At 49.0% G+C, this 17,782-nt stretch overlaps 1 long non-coding RNA gene across 1 annotated transcript; it reads left to right on the forward strand.

Moving 5' to 3' along the window:
• Positions 1 to 3,322: 3,322 nt before the first annotated feature.
• LOC119975201 lies at positions 3,323 to 9,436 on the forward strand. The gene is made up of 3 exons (XR_005462679.1): positions 3,323 to 3,393; positions 6,115 to 6,281; positions 8,906 to 9,436. It is a non-coding gene; the product is annotated as an uncharacterized LOC119975201 (long non-coding RNA).
• Positions 9,437 to 17,782: the final 8,346 nt, after the last annotated feature.

The following is a 17,782-nucleotide window of genomic DNA, read 5'->3' on the forward strand; positions in this document are numbered from 1 at the left end:
GAGTGGGGCAGGTTGTGAGCCTTGATGAAGTGAAAAAAAGGGTGACCCCCGGGTGACAGAGGTCATTGTGGAGGGCCCGGAGTCGGTCTACCTGTGCACTGGATAGGGCATCTGGGGGCTCATTGAGCTTCCAGGGTTGATACAAGATATCCTAGCTGAAGGTGGAGAGCTCGATCCTCCACCTCAGAATCTTGTCATTCTTAATCTTGCCCCACTGTGTGTTATTGAACATGAAGGCAACATCCCGTTGGTCAGTGAGGAGGGTGAACATCCTGCCGGCCAGGTAATGCCTCGAATGCCGCGCAGGTTCAACGATAGCTTGGGCCTCTTTTACGATGGTTGAGTGCCGAATTTCTGAGGCATGAAGGGTGCGGGAAAAGAATGCCATGGGTCTGCCTGCCTGATTGAGGGTGGCGGCGAGGGTGACATCTGATGCGTCACATTCCACTTCAAAGGGCAGCGTCTCGTCTACCACGTGAATCCCGGCCTTGGCGATATCGACTCTGATACGAGCGAAGGCCTGTTGAGCCTCGGCCATCAGGGGAAAATGGGTGGACTAAATGAGTGGGTGGGCCTTGTCCGCATAGTTTGGGACCCATTGGGCATAGTATGAAAAGAACCCCAGGCAGCGTTTGAGGGTCTTGGGGCAGTGAGGGAGGTGGAGCTCCATGAGGGGGCGCATGCGATTGGGATCGGGCACCAGAACTCCCTTCTGGACCACGTAGCCGAGGATGGCTAAGCGGTTCGTACTAAACACGCACTTCTCCTTGTTGTAGGTGAGGTTTAGGAGTGGCGGTGTGGAGAAATTTGGCAAAGTTGGCATTGTGATCCTGCTGATCTTGCCGCAGATGGTGACGTTGTCTAGGTACGGGAAGGTAGCCCGCAAACCGTACCGGTCGACCATTCGGTCCATTTCCCTTTGGAAGACCAAGGCGCCATTGGTGACGCTGAAGGGAACCCTGAGGAAGTGATAGAGGCGACCGTCTTCCTCGAAGGCCGTGTATGGATGGTCCGCTTTACCGATGGGGAGCTGGTGGTAGACGGATTTGAGATCTACCATTGAGAAGACTCGGTACTGTGCAATCTGATTGACCATATCAGATATACGTGGGATGGGGTACGCGCCAAGCTGTGTGTACCGATTGATGGTCTGGCTGTAGTCCACGACCATTCTGTGTTTCTACCCAGTTTTAACTGCTACCACTTGGGCTCTCCAGGGGCTGTTGCTGGCCTCGATGATGCCTTCCCGAAGCAGCCGCTGGACCTCGGACCTGATGAAGGTCCTGTCCTGGGTGCTGTACCGTCTGCTCCTGGTGGCAACTTGTTTTCAATCCGGGGTTAGATTTTCGAAGAGGGAAGGTGGATCGACCTTTAGGGTCGCGAGGCCGCACACAGTAAGGGGTGGTAGGGGCCCGCCGAATTTCAGGGTTAGGCTCTGGAGGTCACACTGGAAGTCCAGGCCGAGTAGCAGGGCAGCGCAGAGATTAGGGAGGACATAGAGGCGGAAGCCGTTGAATTCTATGCCTTGGACCATGAGTGTGACCATACAGTACCCCCGGATCGCCACTGAATAGGTTCCGGAGGCCAGGGAGATTCTTTGGTTGGCGGGGTGTGCCGCGAGGGAGCAGCGCCTTACCGTATCCAGGTGGATGAAGCTTTCGGTGCTCCCGGAGTCCAGCAGGCAAGAGGTCATGTGTCCGTCAATCTTAACGCTCGTTGATGCGGTGGCCAGGTTGTGCAGACGAGACTGGTCGTTGGTCACTGAGGCAAGTCGTGGTTGGTCGTCGCTGGTGTCGGATGATGGGTTGCCCAGGGGGCACGGGTCCTGGAATGCTAATGGTGCCCATGTGCCGTGGGGGAGACAAGATGGCGGCGCATATGTGTCGCACGTGTCGCGCAGAGGGGAAGATGGCGGTGCACACTGGCCACGCGTGGTCTGAGGGGGAAGATGGCGGCGCCCACTGGCCGCGCGTGGTCTGAGGGGGAGATTGCGGAGGACAAGGTGGCGGCGCCCACTAGCTGCGCTTGGTCTGAGGGGGGAAGGTGGCGGCGCCCACTGGCCGCACGTGGCCCGGGGACGTGAAGATGGCAGTGCCCATTGTCCATAAACGAGGGGGGTGGGGGCGATAGCGCCGACTGCACGGGCCTGGCACACCGCAGTGAAGTGCCCCTTCTTACCGCAAGCATTACAAAAGGCAGCGCAAGCCGGGCAGCATTGGCGGGGGTGTTTCTGCTGGCCGCAAAAGTAATATCGAGGACCCCTGGGGTTCGCTGCCTGGCGTGTGGCGCAGGCATATTGGCTGGGTGAGGCCCCCGCTGGGGCGGCCATCTGCGGAGTCCACGATGCGTAGGAGGGGTGGGCCGCACGGCTGGGGTGTAGGCCTAAACATTGCAGGAGGTGACCGTCATAGAGAGCGCTAGCTTCTTTGTCTCTGCGAGATCGAGCGTGGCCCCTTCTAAATGTCTCTGTCGTATGAGGTCCGACCCAATCCCTGTAACAAAAGCGTCCCACATAACGAGGTTAGAATGTTCAGTGGCCGTAACAGCCTGACAGTCACAGTCCTGGACTAGTGGGATTAGGGCCCGCCAGAAGCCTTCTATGGACTCACCAGGGAGTTGAGAGCGAGTAGCGAGCATGTGCCTGGCGAAGAGCGTGTTCGTCTTCTGCGTGTAATTTTGTTTAAGTAGCGTCATGGCTTTGGCGTAGTTTGGCACGTCCTGGATCAGCGGAAAGACGTTGGAGCTCAACCTCGAGTACAATATCTGTATTTTATGAGCATCCGGAACAGGGCTTGGTGCCGAGTTGATGTACGACTCAAAACAAGCTAGCCAGTGCTGAAAGTCCTTTTTGGCATTACTTGATTGTGAATCCAGCTGCAGTCGATCCGGTTTGATACGGAGGTCCATCTTCTGAAAATGTTAGAGAAATAAATTGATGCACGATCAATTGCACAAAGACGAGAGTTGGATACAACTGAGGCTTTATTGCTCTAAGATGTGTGGCCTCCCACAGCAGCTGGCGAAATGGCTGCTTCACGGAGGACACACATATTTATACTCCGCCTACTGGTCGGAGCCAGCAGGCAGGGACTACCGTCCTACCTGTAGTACAGGTCCTACCATACATCACCTAATATAGGTGCAACAGTGGTTTACCACACCCACCTACCTCTTTGACCAAGGTTTTTGTCACCTGTCCCCAGCTTTGACAAAGAGTCATCCAGACTCGAAACGTTAGCTCCCTTCTCTCTCCACAGATGCTGTCAGACCTGCTGAGATTGTCCAGTGTGTTCTGCTTTTGTTTCAGATTCCAGCATCCGCAGCAATTTGCTTTTGTTCCAATCAAGGTCTCCTTCTTTGGCTCATTGGCAGTATTCATCTGACTGAATGCAGGTGAGATACTTTAAAAGTGTTTCATTACTTGATAGATAGAGATAGAGAAATACAGCTCAGAACAGGCCCTTTGGCCCACGATGTTGCGCCGAACCTTTGTCCTAGGTTAATCATAGAATTTTGGACAATTTTTCATGGCCAATCCACCCAACCTGCACATCTTTGGACCGTGGGAGGAAACCGGAGTACCCGGAGGAAACCCACGCAGTCACGGGGAGGATGTGCAGACTCCACACAGACAGCGACCCAAGTCGAAATCGAACTTGGGACCCTGGAGCTGTGAAGCAATTGTGCTATCCACAATGCTACCGTGCTGCCCTTAAGAAGTTAACCTACACTCCATTATTCTACCCTAATCCATGTACCTATCCAATAGCCGCTTGAATGTCCCTAACTTTACCGACTCAACTACTTCCACAGGCAGTGCATTCCATGCCCCCACTACTCTCTGGATAAAGAACCTACCTCTGACATCCCCTCTATATCTTCCACCATTTATCTTAAATTTATGTCCCCTTGTAATGGTGTGTTCCACCCGGGGAAAAAGTTTCTGACTGTCTACTCTATCTATTCCCCTAATCATCTTATAAACCTCTATCAAGTCGCCCCTCATCCTTCTCCGTTCTAATGAGAAAAGGCCTAGCACCCTCAACCTTTCCTTGTATGACCTACTCTCCATTCCAGGCAACATCCTGGTAAATCTCCTTTGCACCTTTTCCAATGCTTCCACATCCTTCCTAAAATGAGGTGACCAGAACTGCACACAGTACTCCAAATGTGGCCTGACCAAGGTTTTGTACAGCTGCATCATCACCTCACGGCTCTTAAATTCAATCCCTCTGTTAATGAATGCTAGCACACCATAGGCCTTCTTCACAGCTCTATCCACTTGAGTGGCAACTTTCAAAGATCTATGAACATAGACCCCAAGATCTCTCTGCTCCTCCACATTGCCAAGAACCCTACCATTAACCCTGTATTCCGCATTCATATTTGTCCTTCCAAAATGGACAACCTCACACTTGTCAGGGTTAAACTCCATCTGCCACTTCTCAGCCCAGCTCTGCATTCTATCTATGTCTCTTTGAAGCCGACAACAGCCCTCCTCACTATCCACAACTCCACCAATCTTCGTATCATCTGCAAATTTACTGACCCACCCTTCAACTCCCTCATCCAAGTCGTTAATGAAAATCACAAACAGCAGAGGACCCAGAACTGATCCCTGCGGTTCGCCACTGATAACTGGGCTCCAGGCTGAATATTTGCCATCCACCACCACTCTCTGTCTTCTATCGGTTAGCCAGTTTGTTATCCAACTGGCCAAATTTCCCACTATCCCATGCCTCCTTACTTTCTGCATAAGCCTACCATGGGGAACCTTATCAAATGCCTTACTAAAATCCATGTACACTACATCCACTGCTTTACCTTCATCCACATGCTTGGTCACCTCCTCAAAGAAGTCAATAAGACTTGTAAGGCAAGACCTACCCCTCAAAAATCCGTGCTGACTATCCCTAATCAAGCAATGCCTTTCCAGATGCTCAGAAATCCTATCCCTCAGTACCCTTTCCATTACTTTGCCTACCACCGAAGTAAGACTAACTGGTCTCCTTACCTGAGAAAGGACGTACTGGCACTGGAGGGTGTGCAGAGGAGATTCACTAGCTTAATCCCAGAGCTGAAGGAGTTGGATTACGAGGAGAGATTGAGTAGACTGGGACTGTACTCGTTGGAATTTAGAAGGGTATGGGGGGATCTTATAGAAACATATAAAATTATGAAGGGAATAGATAGGATAGATGCGGGCAGGTTGTTTCCACTGGAAGGTGAAAGCAGAAATAGGGGGCATAGCCTCAAAATAAGGGGAAGTAGATTTAGGACTGAGTTTAGGAGGAACTTCTTCACCCAAAGGGTTGTGAATCTATGGAATTCCTTGCCCAGTGAAGCAGTTGAGGCTCCTTCATTAAATATTTTTAAGGTAAAGATAGATAGTTTTTTGAAGAATAAAGGGATTAAGGGTTATTGTGTTCGGGCCGGAAAGTGGAGCTGAGTCCACAAAAGATCAGCCATGATCTCATTGAATGGTGGAGACTCGAGGGGCCCGATGACCTCCTCCTGCTCCTAGTTCTTATGTTCTTATTAATCAAGTTGTTGTTGTTATTGACTGTTACAAGCCAAACTGCCTTGGCCTTGCTGTTTTTATATTGGTCTCTGTCCATGAGTGCATATGGGGCTGTTATAACCCGCACGGAAGTCACGAGGTCTGGAACATTAGGCTCCCTGTAGCTTCACCTGAATACAAAGTGCCCCGATGAGAAGGCCGAGGCTAAACCCTTAACCGAGCAACTCTGTGGACACAAAAACCCCGACCCAAGTGTCCGACCAAAGTGTGGGTCAGGGCAGGAGACTCTTCGGGGAATGGTGAGGGTACCTCGTTATTTGTGTATGAAACCTTTTTGTGCCGTGCCCAATATCGCTTCCTCGTGGATGCCTGTCTGGATCCTACTGGGTCCTAAATGCTGCGCTTCCCTCTCTTGTGATATTGGAATGCAACATCATGATGTCACTATGTTATATACATCTATTTTAGCAGGTCAACTTCGGTGAATAGGCTGCGATGTTTGTGACACTCACCCAATGTATCCTGCTGTGGAAAATACATAACCCTTCCATTCGGGCCATTTCCTTACTTTTTCATTTGTTATATTTGATCAGTTGAAGGTGGTGGACCGTTACCAATCACAGCATTGTGGGAACTTGCTATGCAAAACAAAATGACTGATCTAATCATCCACAAATCAGAAGGTTGTACATTCAAGACCTTCAGAGACCTAAGCACAAAAGAAAATCCAGGCTGATCCTGAGGCACTGTCAGAGCTAAGGTGAGACATGAAACTGAAGTTGAAAGAACCTATGAGAAACAGATTATATGGTCATTATCATATTGCTGCTTGTGTGATATTGTTGGGTGCAAATGCGCTGTCACATTTCTCATTTTACAATTATGGGTGTGATTCTCTCAAAAGAGGTCATTTGTGGCAGGTTTTTCAGGGAGTTTCCTGCCGACTATTCAATGACACATAGTCACCTTTTTGGATTCTGGGGAGTTTCTCACCGGTTTAGCCCACAAGAACTCTTTTTAGCAGTGGGGAGCTGAATGCAGAGATCGGGCCACCATTTTGAAAGGATGCCCCGATCTGTAAGTGAGCACACCCTCCACCCATGGGCAATGTCACCCTCCACACAAATGGGCACTACCCGACACCCCCCAAGTGCGGACACCTTGCTATGGAGTTCCTGGGGGCCCTCCCTCGTCAGGTCCTCCAAGCCCTCTTACACCCTCCCTTCCAGGACCTCTACCCATCACCCCCCCCACCACCCAGAGACCCCTACATGCCTGCCCTGCCCTTCAAACCCCCCCCCCCCATACTTCTTTCATGGGCATGGCCACCCCTTGGCCCTTGACAGTGCCACCCTGGCACCTGGGCACCCTTGCATTGCCACCCTGGCATCCAAGCAGTGCTCCAGCTAGCTTGACAGTGCCACTCAGACACCTCAGCAGTGCCAGGGTGGCAGTGCCAAGGTGCCAGTGCCAAGGTGCCAACTCAGACCATCAAGTCCTGGTTGCATCCTCGTAAATCTCTTCCGCACTCTTTCTAGTTTAACAATATCCTTCCTATAATAGGGTGACCAGAACTGAACACACTATTCCATGTGTGGTCTTACCAATGTCTTGAACAACTTCAACAAGATGTCCCAACTCCTGTAGTCAATATACTGACCAATAAAACCTAGCATGCTGAATGTCTTCTTCACCACCCTGTTCACCTGCGACTCCACCTTCAAGGAGCTATGAACCTGTGCCCTGGATCTCTTTGTTCTGTAACTCTCCCCAACTCCCTATCATTAACTGAATAGGCCCTGCCCTGATTTGATCTATCAAAATGCATCACCTTACATCTATCCAAATTAAATCCATCTGCCATTCATCGGCCCAATGGCCCAATTGGTCAAGATCCTGTTGCAATCTTATATAACCTTCTTCACTGACAACTATGCCACCAATCTTGGTGCCAACTTACTAACCATGCCTCCTACATTCTCATCCAAATCATTTATATATATATATCGCAAATAACTGTGGACCCAGCACCAATCCCTGAGGCACACCGCTGGTCACAGGCCTCCAGTTTAAAAAACAACCCTCCACAACCACCCTTTTGCACTCACGGAATCCAGGGTGAGGTAGCCAATTGGATACAAAATTGGCTTGGCGACCGAAGATAAAGGGTGGTTGTGGAGGGCTGTTTTTCAAGTGCTGGATGGCACCTCCCTGAGTGGAGCCTGCTGTCAGGATTGGCCCACTCTGAAGAAGCTTAGATATAATGTGTCTCCCACATATACACAATCTCTCTCACTTTCTCTCTCTCCCCCACACAATAACTATTTGCCTATTGGGGATGTGGGTGTGGTGGGAATGAAAGAGAGGGAATGGGAAGGAAAAAGAGAGGGTTGGAGGGGGGAGAGAGAGGGTGGGAGGGGGCAAGGGGGTGGAGGGGGAGGATTAGGGAGGAGTTGAGGGAAGAAGGGAGGATGAGGGAGGGAAGTGTGTGAGGGCGGCGTGGTGGCAGAGTGGGTGGCGCTGCTGCCTCATAGTACAACGGACCACGGTTCAATTCCGACATTGATGACTGTCTGTGGGCCAGCCAATTCTCCTCATGTCTGCATGGGTTTCCTCCGGGTGCTCCGGTTTCCTCCCACAGTCCGAAGAGGTGCAGGCTAGGTGGATTGGCCATAAGAAAATTGACCCTTAGAGTCCAGCAACGTGCAGATTAGGTGGGGTTATGGGGATAGGGTGGGGGAGTGGGCCTAGGTAGGGTGCTCTTTCAGAGGGTCGATGCAGACTTGATGGGCCAAATGGACTCCTTCTGCACTGTAGGGACTCTATGGCTCTATGGGAGCAAGGGAGGGGGTGAGGATGAGAGGGGAGGGTTGGAGGGGGATGAGGCAGGGAGGAGGTGATGGGGGATGGGGTTGGGGAAATGTGGGAGGGTGGGGAATGAGGGTTAGGAAAGGATGGGAATTAGGGAGGGAGGATTGGGAGATGAGGGAAGGGGATTGAGGAGATGAGATGGGGGGGGGATGAGGGACCTTGCTGTGCACAAATTGGCTGCCACTGTTCCTCCATTATAACAGTACTGACAGATCAAAGGTACTTCATTAGTTGTAAAGTGCTTTTGGGGATCTTTTATATGAAAATGCAAGTTATTTTTATTTTCCAACAAAATTAGATTTAAATACAGGAGAATAATGCAGTTGGTTCACTTGTCTGAAAGCCTGGGAAATGATCCGCATGCCTGTGAATCTGTTTATTTAAACTTACCCTACCCAACAATGCCAAAAGGCTTTGATAAGTTTGGCTTCAGGTGTATATATTCATTATTTTTTTCCCATGGTGAAATGGAAACAATATTCAAAGGCAGGTCTGCATTTTGCCTTTTAACAGGGGGAGGCGACCATTTCAGAGCCTCTGATTTGACCTGGAATTGGGTTTGGCTCCTTACTCATCTACATTTTTGTAAACCCAACTGCCAGGACTGCCTGGATCTGACAACTGCAATCATGATGAGACTCATCAACTCTACTCTTGCCAAACAGCTTTATTAGATGGTTGCATTACATAGTGAAGAAGAATGTGACCCTACCTGTCTTGCCTTGCAAGAACTGACAAGCAAGTTTCTGAAGAAACAAGATTACTGTGTATCTCCATCTTTTCTCATATCTGCAAACAAGATACATAATTGGCCCCAACTGCCTGTCATTTAAGGTGGGGCATTTATCAATTAACAACCCACAGAAACAGTAACCACAATTGGTGGAGTGGATACACATGAATGCCATACAAAAGGCAAAAATGTCATATAACTTTCTCATCGTAACTTATTGAAGAATCTAACCTAGTAACATTTGACGTCAAATTCTTTTCGGCAGCACGTTTTTCCCAAGTACCACCTTGATCCACTGTAATACAACAGATTGCATTTATATAGCACATTTTGCATAATAAACATCCCCCAAGTATACACTGCAGTCTAGACTCAAGAATTGTAATTGAATTTCGTAGAGGCAACTCCTACGCTCCATATTTTAAGGATACCTGAACATGCTAAAATTAAAAAGATATATATTGACAGAGTGACAATTGGTTACCAAAATGATTAAAATCGAGCTGGATCAGCCCTGGTGCTTAAGATGTGACAGAAAGAATTCAATAAAGATAAACTGCTGCTGATTAAGCTGAACATGATGCTGTCAAAGTAAATGTATAGACTAGCCTGTTTAGAAATAGAGAAGGAAGTGCTGATCAGATCGATTATACTATTTCACACTGCCACTACTGCTTTTAGTTTATCTTTAGTTTTAATATCATTTTAGGTATATGTTTCAAGCCATGATAAGCCATATGAATATAAGAACACTATTGCCCCTTGACCCGGTTCTGCTATTCACTTAGTTCAAAGCTGATCTGTATCTCAACCTCATCTTTGTTCCATATCTCTTGATACCTTTACCTAACCAAACAATCTATCAATCTCCAACTCAAAAGCTCTATTTGTCCCAACACCCACAACCTTTTGGACAAATTTCTACAACTTTTTTTTGTGAAGAAGTGCTCCTTGCTTTCCCTGTGCCAAGTCAGTCAGAGTTCCCACATCCAGTAAGTCAGCAATAGTTGTTCGAGCTACCATTCCATCTGATTAACATTAGCCATAAATTTTAGCTACGCAATAGAACAATTGGAGACAATATCGAAAGGCAGAGGAAGGGCAGTTATAACTGATGGGGTAACAAAATCTGATTTAGATATAAAATATATGTGGGCAGATGTGCAGCAGATGAAACTTGATACAGAGAAATATAAAATATTGGACAATGTATCTACTAGAAGAATGTTGTTGGCATTGTTGATAATGAAACAATAAGAACAACAACTTGTATTTATGTAGCATCTCATTGCACCTTAACTAGACCTCATGAGAGTAGGAGAATTAATATGATTAAGAACCTGATTGCAACTTCACTGGTCAGATCATTTGGTGGGACAGAGCGAGGCTACATGAAATGTCTGGAGCCATGGAAACAGACTGTCACAGAGCTCAGCTTTGACCAAATTTATCCCTTCTTTTGCAAGCAGGACTTGGATAATGATAACTCTACCATCACCTTCTTCTCCCTGTGTGCGCTCTCACCCTTTCATATCACCTTTGCACAATCCACCCCTTCATCCCCACATTACATACCATCCCAAGGAGCTTCAGGGGAGCATTCTAAGCCATATAAGGGGATAATGGGCAGATGGCCAAAAGCATGGTTGAAGGTTTTAAGGAACATCTTAGAGAAAGAAAGTGAGATGGAGAGGGGCAGAGGTTTAGGGACGGTAGCCCAAAGCTTAAAGCCAAGGCAACTGAAGATTTGGCCACTAATGGTGGCGCATTTCATATCAGGGATGGTCAAGAGACCAGAATTGGATGTGCAATTATTTTGAGCCTTTATGGGGCCGGAGGAGTTTACAGAGATAGGGGTAGTACCGTGAAGGGATTTGAAAACAAGGATGAGAACTTTAAAATTGAGATATCGCTTAACCATGAGTCAATGGAGGACAGCAAGGACAGGGGCGATGGGTGAATAGGAATTGGTGTGAGTAAGAACACGGGCTGTAGGATTTTGAATTACCTGAAGTTTACAAAGGGTAAAAGTTTGGAGGCAGGACATTGGAATAGTCAAGACTAAAGATGACCTGAGACAGGAGTAGAGTTGATTAACGTTATAGAGGCAGAAATGGATGGCCTTTAAAATGGCATGGATATTTATTGGAGGCCCAGCTCAGGGTTAAATATGACACCAAGGTTGTGAACAGTCTGAATCAGCCTTAGGCGGTTGTCAGGGGATGAATGCAGCTGATAGCGAGGACTGAAGATTAGCTTTGTTCTTCCCAACAATTAATTTGAACAAACCTCTAACTAAAAATGCCTCGAATAAAAATATTTTTTTTAAATTAAGAAAATTCTATTCATCCAATACAGGATGTTAGATCCTGCTCAGGGGCTGGTTTAGCTCACTGGGCTAAATCACTGGCTTTTAAAGCAGACCAAGCAGGCCAGCAGCACGGTTCGATTCCCGTACCAGCCACCCCGGACAGGCGCCGGAATGTGGTGACTAGGGGCTTTTCACAGTAACTTCATTAAAGCCTACTCGTGACAATAAGCAATTTTCATTTCATTTAGATAAGCAGTCAGATAATTTAGTAACAGCAGAGGAATCAAGAGAGGTGGTAGTGAGGGAGAGGGTGGCATCAGTATAAATTGGTATTATTTCACTTTATGTCATCGAGGCACAGTGTGTAACGGAGAGCCAAGGATGTATTCTCAGGGGGAACCAGAGGTGATGGTGGAGCAATGGGAAAGGAGACCATTGCAGGTGGTGCCTCAGCTGTGATTAGATGGATACGAATGGAATCATGTGAGTGCAGTCCCACCCAGCTGACCAACCCTGGAGAGTCATTGGAGGAGGATGGTGTGGTTAACAGTGTCAAAAGTTGCAGGCAGATCAAGAATGTTTGCCTTTGTCACAGTCTTTCATAAGAACTATTTTGGGATTGTGCCGGGGCGGAAACCTGATTAAAGTAGAAAGATTTAATTAATCTTGTGAATCAGTGGGTTCTATTGCTACTGAATTGCAATGAGCAGAAGAAAATGAATGCTAAATAGCAAATACAGTAGATTATAAATTGGAGAATGCCACCTAACACTCCAACCAAATCACACCTTGAGTACTGTATCCATTCAAGCCCTGAAGATAATGCTGAGATACTAGGTGCAATTCTCCCAAAAGGGAACAAAGTCCCCTAGCGAGCGCGTTTAGCCACGTGTTTCCCAGCACTCAGTGCCGAGAAACACATGGCTATTCAACGTGACTCATGCTGTATAAGGGGCCAATTGTAAATGGAGTCCCGATCTCCGAGGCCCCAGAAACAATCTTCAACCTTCCCCCAACCAAACGCACTATGGGAGGGTCCCCAGTCCCCCAAACACTCACATCAGGCACCCACAGCTTGATTGCACATGCACACAAATTGCCAGCTTGGCACCACCAACCTGACACCTTGACAGTGCCCATAGCAGTTCCACCTGGACACCTTGGCAGTGCCAATCTGGCACCTAGGTGGCACTGCCAATGTGCCAGGCTGGCACAGCCAGGGTGCCCAGGTGACACCAACAGCACCAGGGCACCACCCAGCCCAAAAGCCATGCAGCTGGGAGCTTCTGGTCCCTGGGAGCCCCCACAAGTGCCAATCCATCTGGTCTCCATTTGTAGAGGCCAGTACTGAACAGGCAAAGGAGATGAATCCCAAAGCCTTATGTACCTCAGGAATCTGCACATTAGAGTAGGGCTAGCTGTCTCGCTCTAATATGCAGATTTTCAAAAACGTGATCGTGCCCACAATGGGAGTATTTACATTGCAAGGTCTCGCCAGATCGCATTGGATCTCGCGAGGCATGGTGAGCTGGTTAGATCCCGGGAGCAGTGTCTCCCAGCTTTCATTGGCCACGCTGTGCCGTAGCAAGCTGCTTTTCTGTCACAGCCTGGTCGTTGGATCGCATCTGATGTGTCATCTCGTAGAATCTTAGAATCTCTACAGTGCAAAAGGAGGCCATTCATCCCATCAGGTCCGCATCACCACTGAAAGAACACCCTACCTAGGTCCACTCCCCACCCCATCCCCATAACCCCACCTAACCTGGAGGTAAGTGTAGAAAGGGCACTCAAAGGATTTGAAGGAAATAACTCAGAAATTGCAGAATAAATAGGGTAGAATGACTGTGCGGACAGATTAATGGCAGATTAAATTCAATGAGACTAAGGACTATACACTGAAAGGAAAATAACCACTACACATACTTCATGAACTGTACTGAAGCAGCTGAAGATCAAGTGGAAAGACCAGCCTTAGTTTAATCACCTAATAATAGCCTCTTGATCTTCATTATTAAATGTTATACTTGAGGGATGACTCCTTGGGTGATGTAGTGAGTAAAACTCCTAAAATTCCTTACTTAACACCATCTTCACCACAAAGACTCCAGCAGAATTAGAAGACCCCCACCACCTTCGCAAGGCAACACAGGGTAGACAACAAATTTGGCCTTAATCATGTCCTCAACATCCCAAGAATACATTGTTCAAAACGTAAAACTGCAGCAAAGAGTGGATATTAATTAGAATCCTGGCTGATGAAATGTTATTAATATGGGGACAGAGCACTTTTTCAAATTCTAAACCTGCCTTCTTCTCTTTTCCCACTCACACTACCTTAGATTCCCACCTAATTGAAAGGACAGCTCCCATATTACTGTGAAAGATAGGCCGGAACTTACCGCTGTCCATGCCAGCGGGATCCTCCGTTCCCACCGACGGCGCACCCCACCTCGGGATTCCCGGTGACGAGAGTTGTATTCTACGGAAAATCCCGTTGACAACGGCAGGACCAGAAGATCCCACGAATGGGTCACCTCTGCCACTGGAAAACACACAGCGGGTTGCACAGAAAATCCCATCCATAGTCTTTAACTCATCCATTAGGGAATTACATGGTCCCTTTAACATAGCAAAGTGATCCAAGCCATTTCACAGAAGTATTATTAAACAAAATCGAACACCGAATCACATAGCGTTTATGTTGCAACTTTCATGCCCGCAGGATGTCCCAAAGCGTTTTATACCCAGTTGGGCAGCACGGTAGCACAAGTGATTAGAACTGTGGCTTCACAGTACCAGGGTCCCAGGTTCGATTCCCTGCTGGGTCACTGTCTGTGCGGAGTCTGCACGTTCTCCCCATGTCTGCGTGGGTTTCCTCCGGGTGCTCCGGTTTCCTCCCACAGTCCAAAGATGTGCCGATTAGGTGGATTGGCCATGATGAATTGCCCTTAGCATCCAAAAAAGGTTAGGAGGGGTTAGTGGGTTACCGGGATAGGGTGGGTGAGGGCCTAAGTGGGTCAGTGCAGACTCGATGGGTCGAATGGCCTCCTTCTGTACTGTATGTTCTATGTTCTATGAGTACTTTTGAAGTACAGTTACTATTGGGAAGCAGGAAGCACAGAACTAAATTTGGCTTACAGCAAGCTCCCAAATAAATGGCAAAATGATAAGGACCAGAGAATTGTTACTGATTGATCAATATTTGCCAGGACACCAGGGTCAACTCTCCTGTTCTCCTTTGAAAAAATGCCATTGGATCTTTAACATCCACTGGAGAAGCCTGATTGGGTCTTGGTTTACCATCTCATCCAAAAGACAGCGGGCGCTATAGAACAGCCTTGTCGCACTCAACTCGGTAACGCGACAAGGCCGTTAAGACACAGAACATACAGTGCGGAAGGAGGCCATTTGGCCCATCGAGTCTGCAGCAACCCACTTTAAGACCTCACTCCCACTTTATGCCTGTAACCCAGTAATCCCTCCTAACCTTTTTTGGACACTCAGGGCAATTAAGCATGGCCAATCCACCTAACCTGCACGTCTTTGGACTGTGGGAGGAAACCGGAGCACCCGGAGGAAACCCACGCACACACGGGGAGAATGTGCAGACTTCGCACAGGCAGTGACCCAGCAGGGAATTGAACCTGGGACCCTGGCGCTGGAAAGCCACAGTGCTAACGATTGTGCTACAGTGCTGCCCACTGAGTGCCAGGTTGCCCATGCCAGGGATATAATAATAATAATCACTTATTGTCATAAGTAGGCTTCAATGAAGTTACTGTGAAAACACCCTAGTCGCCACATTCCGCCGCCTATTCGGGGAGGCCGGTACAGGAATTGAACCCGCGCTGCTGGCCTTGTTCTGCATTACAAGCCAGCTGTTTAGCCCACTGGGCTAAATCAGTCCCTGATCACCATTGGGCTTGGGGATGCCCTGCCCTGAAGAGGTGGGATAAGGGGGGCTCGAGGACCCTGGAAGAGGTCGGTTGGGCATGGGAGGGGGGGGTCGGGCGGCCATAGTGGAGAATCCAAGGGGGACAGTTGAGAATTCAGGATGGCATTTAAAAATGGCGCCCCGATCTCTTCCTTCACTGACCAGCTGAGCTCATCAGTGCAGGAAATGAGGTAAGGGCAGCCTCAGCGAGGCATTCCCGACGAAGGCCAAAATAAAGTCCCAATTGACAACGTGGTGGCCAAGAAACACCCTGATAGATGCGCCCAAAACGGTACTCTGTTTTTCGAGCGTTAAATCGAGCCCTGCATCTGTGGCAGTAACAGCACTTGCTCAGTATGGCACTAAAGTGTCTACTGAACCTCGATACCCATGTCCTGGATGGATTTGCATCTAAAAACATCTGACCCACGGACCACCAACCGAGTAATAGCTGACACCTGACATATAATGAGATACAGTAAGTCCCCACTTAACGTTGCAGTTACATTCTGAAAACACCTTTAAGCAAATCACGTTTCCATTAAACCCAATGTAAAAGCTACACTTACGGTCTGTAGAAGCTTCTTCTTCAGAAAACAAAACATGAAAACATTATACCCTCCATGTTGAAATTACTATACATTACCAAATTCCTATAATAGTAAATGGAGTAACTTCTAAAATAAAATAAATTTAACATTTTTTAAAATGCAAACTTTCTATTTACCTCCTGCTCATTGCAACTTCAGCTTGCCACAAATCCCAATCTCTTAACCTCCAGTTCACTACATGTCCCTTTTTCGGTGCCACTCAGTTGCTACAGATCCTTCCTCTTGCCCACCCTTTCAGCTCACACCCCCACTGCTCCCTGACCTTCTCTCTCACACCCCCACTACTCCTTGACCCTCTCTCTCACTGCCCACCCTTCCAACCCACAGTCCCATTGCTCCCTGGTCCTCTCTCTCACTGCCTACCCATCCGGCTCACTCCCTCCCCCCCACCGCTCTCTACTCTCTTTCATTGCCCACCCATCTGGCTCACACCCCCATTGCACCCTGACCCTCTCTCTCACTGCCCACCCATCCGGCTCACTGCCCCCCCCCCCCCCCCACATTGCTCTCTGACCCTCTCTCTCACTGCCCACCCATCCGACTCACCCTGCCCTCCCCATTGCTCTCTGATCTTCACTCACACTGCCCACCCATCCAACTCACAGCCCCATTGCTCTCTGACCTTCTCCCTCACTGCCCACCCATCCAACTCACAGCCCCATTGCTCTCTGACCTTCTCCCTCACTGCCCACCCATCCAACACACAGCCCCATTGCTCTCTGACCTTCTCCCTCACTGCCCACCCATCCAACTCACAACCCCATTGCTCTCTGACCTTCTCCCTCACTGCCCACCCATCCAACACACAGCCCCATTGCTCTCTGACCTTCTCCCTCACTGCCCACCCATCCAACACACAGCCCCATTGCTCTCTGACCTTCTCCCTCACTGCCCACCCATCCAACACACAGCCCCATTGCTCTCTGACCTTCTCCCTCACTGCCCACCCATCCAACACACAGCCCCATTGCTCTCTGACCTTCTCCCTCACTGCCCACCCATCCAACTCACAACCCCATTTCTCCCTGACCCTCTTATTGCCCACCCATCTGGCTCAGACCCCACCGCCCTCTGACCCTCTCTCTCACTGCCCACCCATCCGGCTCACACCCCCATTTCTCCCTGACCCTCTTATTGCCCACCCATCTGGCTCAGACCCCACCGCCCTCTGACCCTCTCTCTCACTGCCCACCCATCCAACTCACAGCCCCATTGCTCCCTGACCCTCTCTCACTGTCCACCCATCTGGCTCACACCCCACCACTCTCTGACCCTTTCTCTCACTGCCCACCCATCCGGCTCACACCCCCATTTCTCCCTGACCCTCTTATTGCCCACCCATCTGGCTCACACCCCACCGCTCTCTGACCCTCTCTCTCACTGCCCACCTATCTGCCTCACACCCCTATTGCTCCCAGACCCTCTCTTCCACTACCCACCCATCCAACTCACAGCCCCACTGCCCCCTGACCCTCTCTTTCACTGCCCACCCATCCAACTCACACCTCCACTGCTCCCTGACCCTCTCTCACTGCCCACCCATCCAACTCACACCTCCACTGCCCCCTGACCCTCTCTCTCACTGCCCACCTATCTGCCTCACACCCCCATTGCTCCCAGACCCTCTCTTTCACTGCCCACCCATCCAACTCACAGCCCCACTGCTCCCTGACCCTCTCTCTAGCTGCCGACAGGCAGCCGTTTCAAATGAACATGTTTATGTAGGTTGGAAGATGGTAGGCGGGGTCAGGATACCATTGGGAAAGTCAAGTCTAGTAGCAACAAATTCATGTATGAGGAT

This window comes from Scyliorhinus canicula, chromosome 12, assembly GCF_902713615.1.
Source record: "Scyliorhinus canicula chromosome 12, sScyCan1.1, whole genome shotgun sequence".
NCBI lineage: Eukaryota > Metazoa > Chordata > Chondrichthyes > Carcharhiniformes > Scyliorhinidae > Scyliorhinus > Scyliorhinus canicula.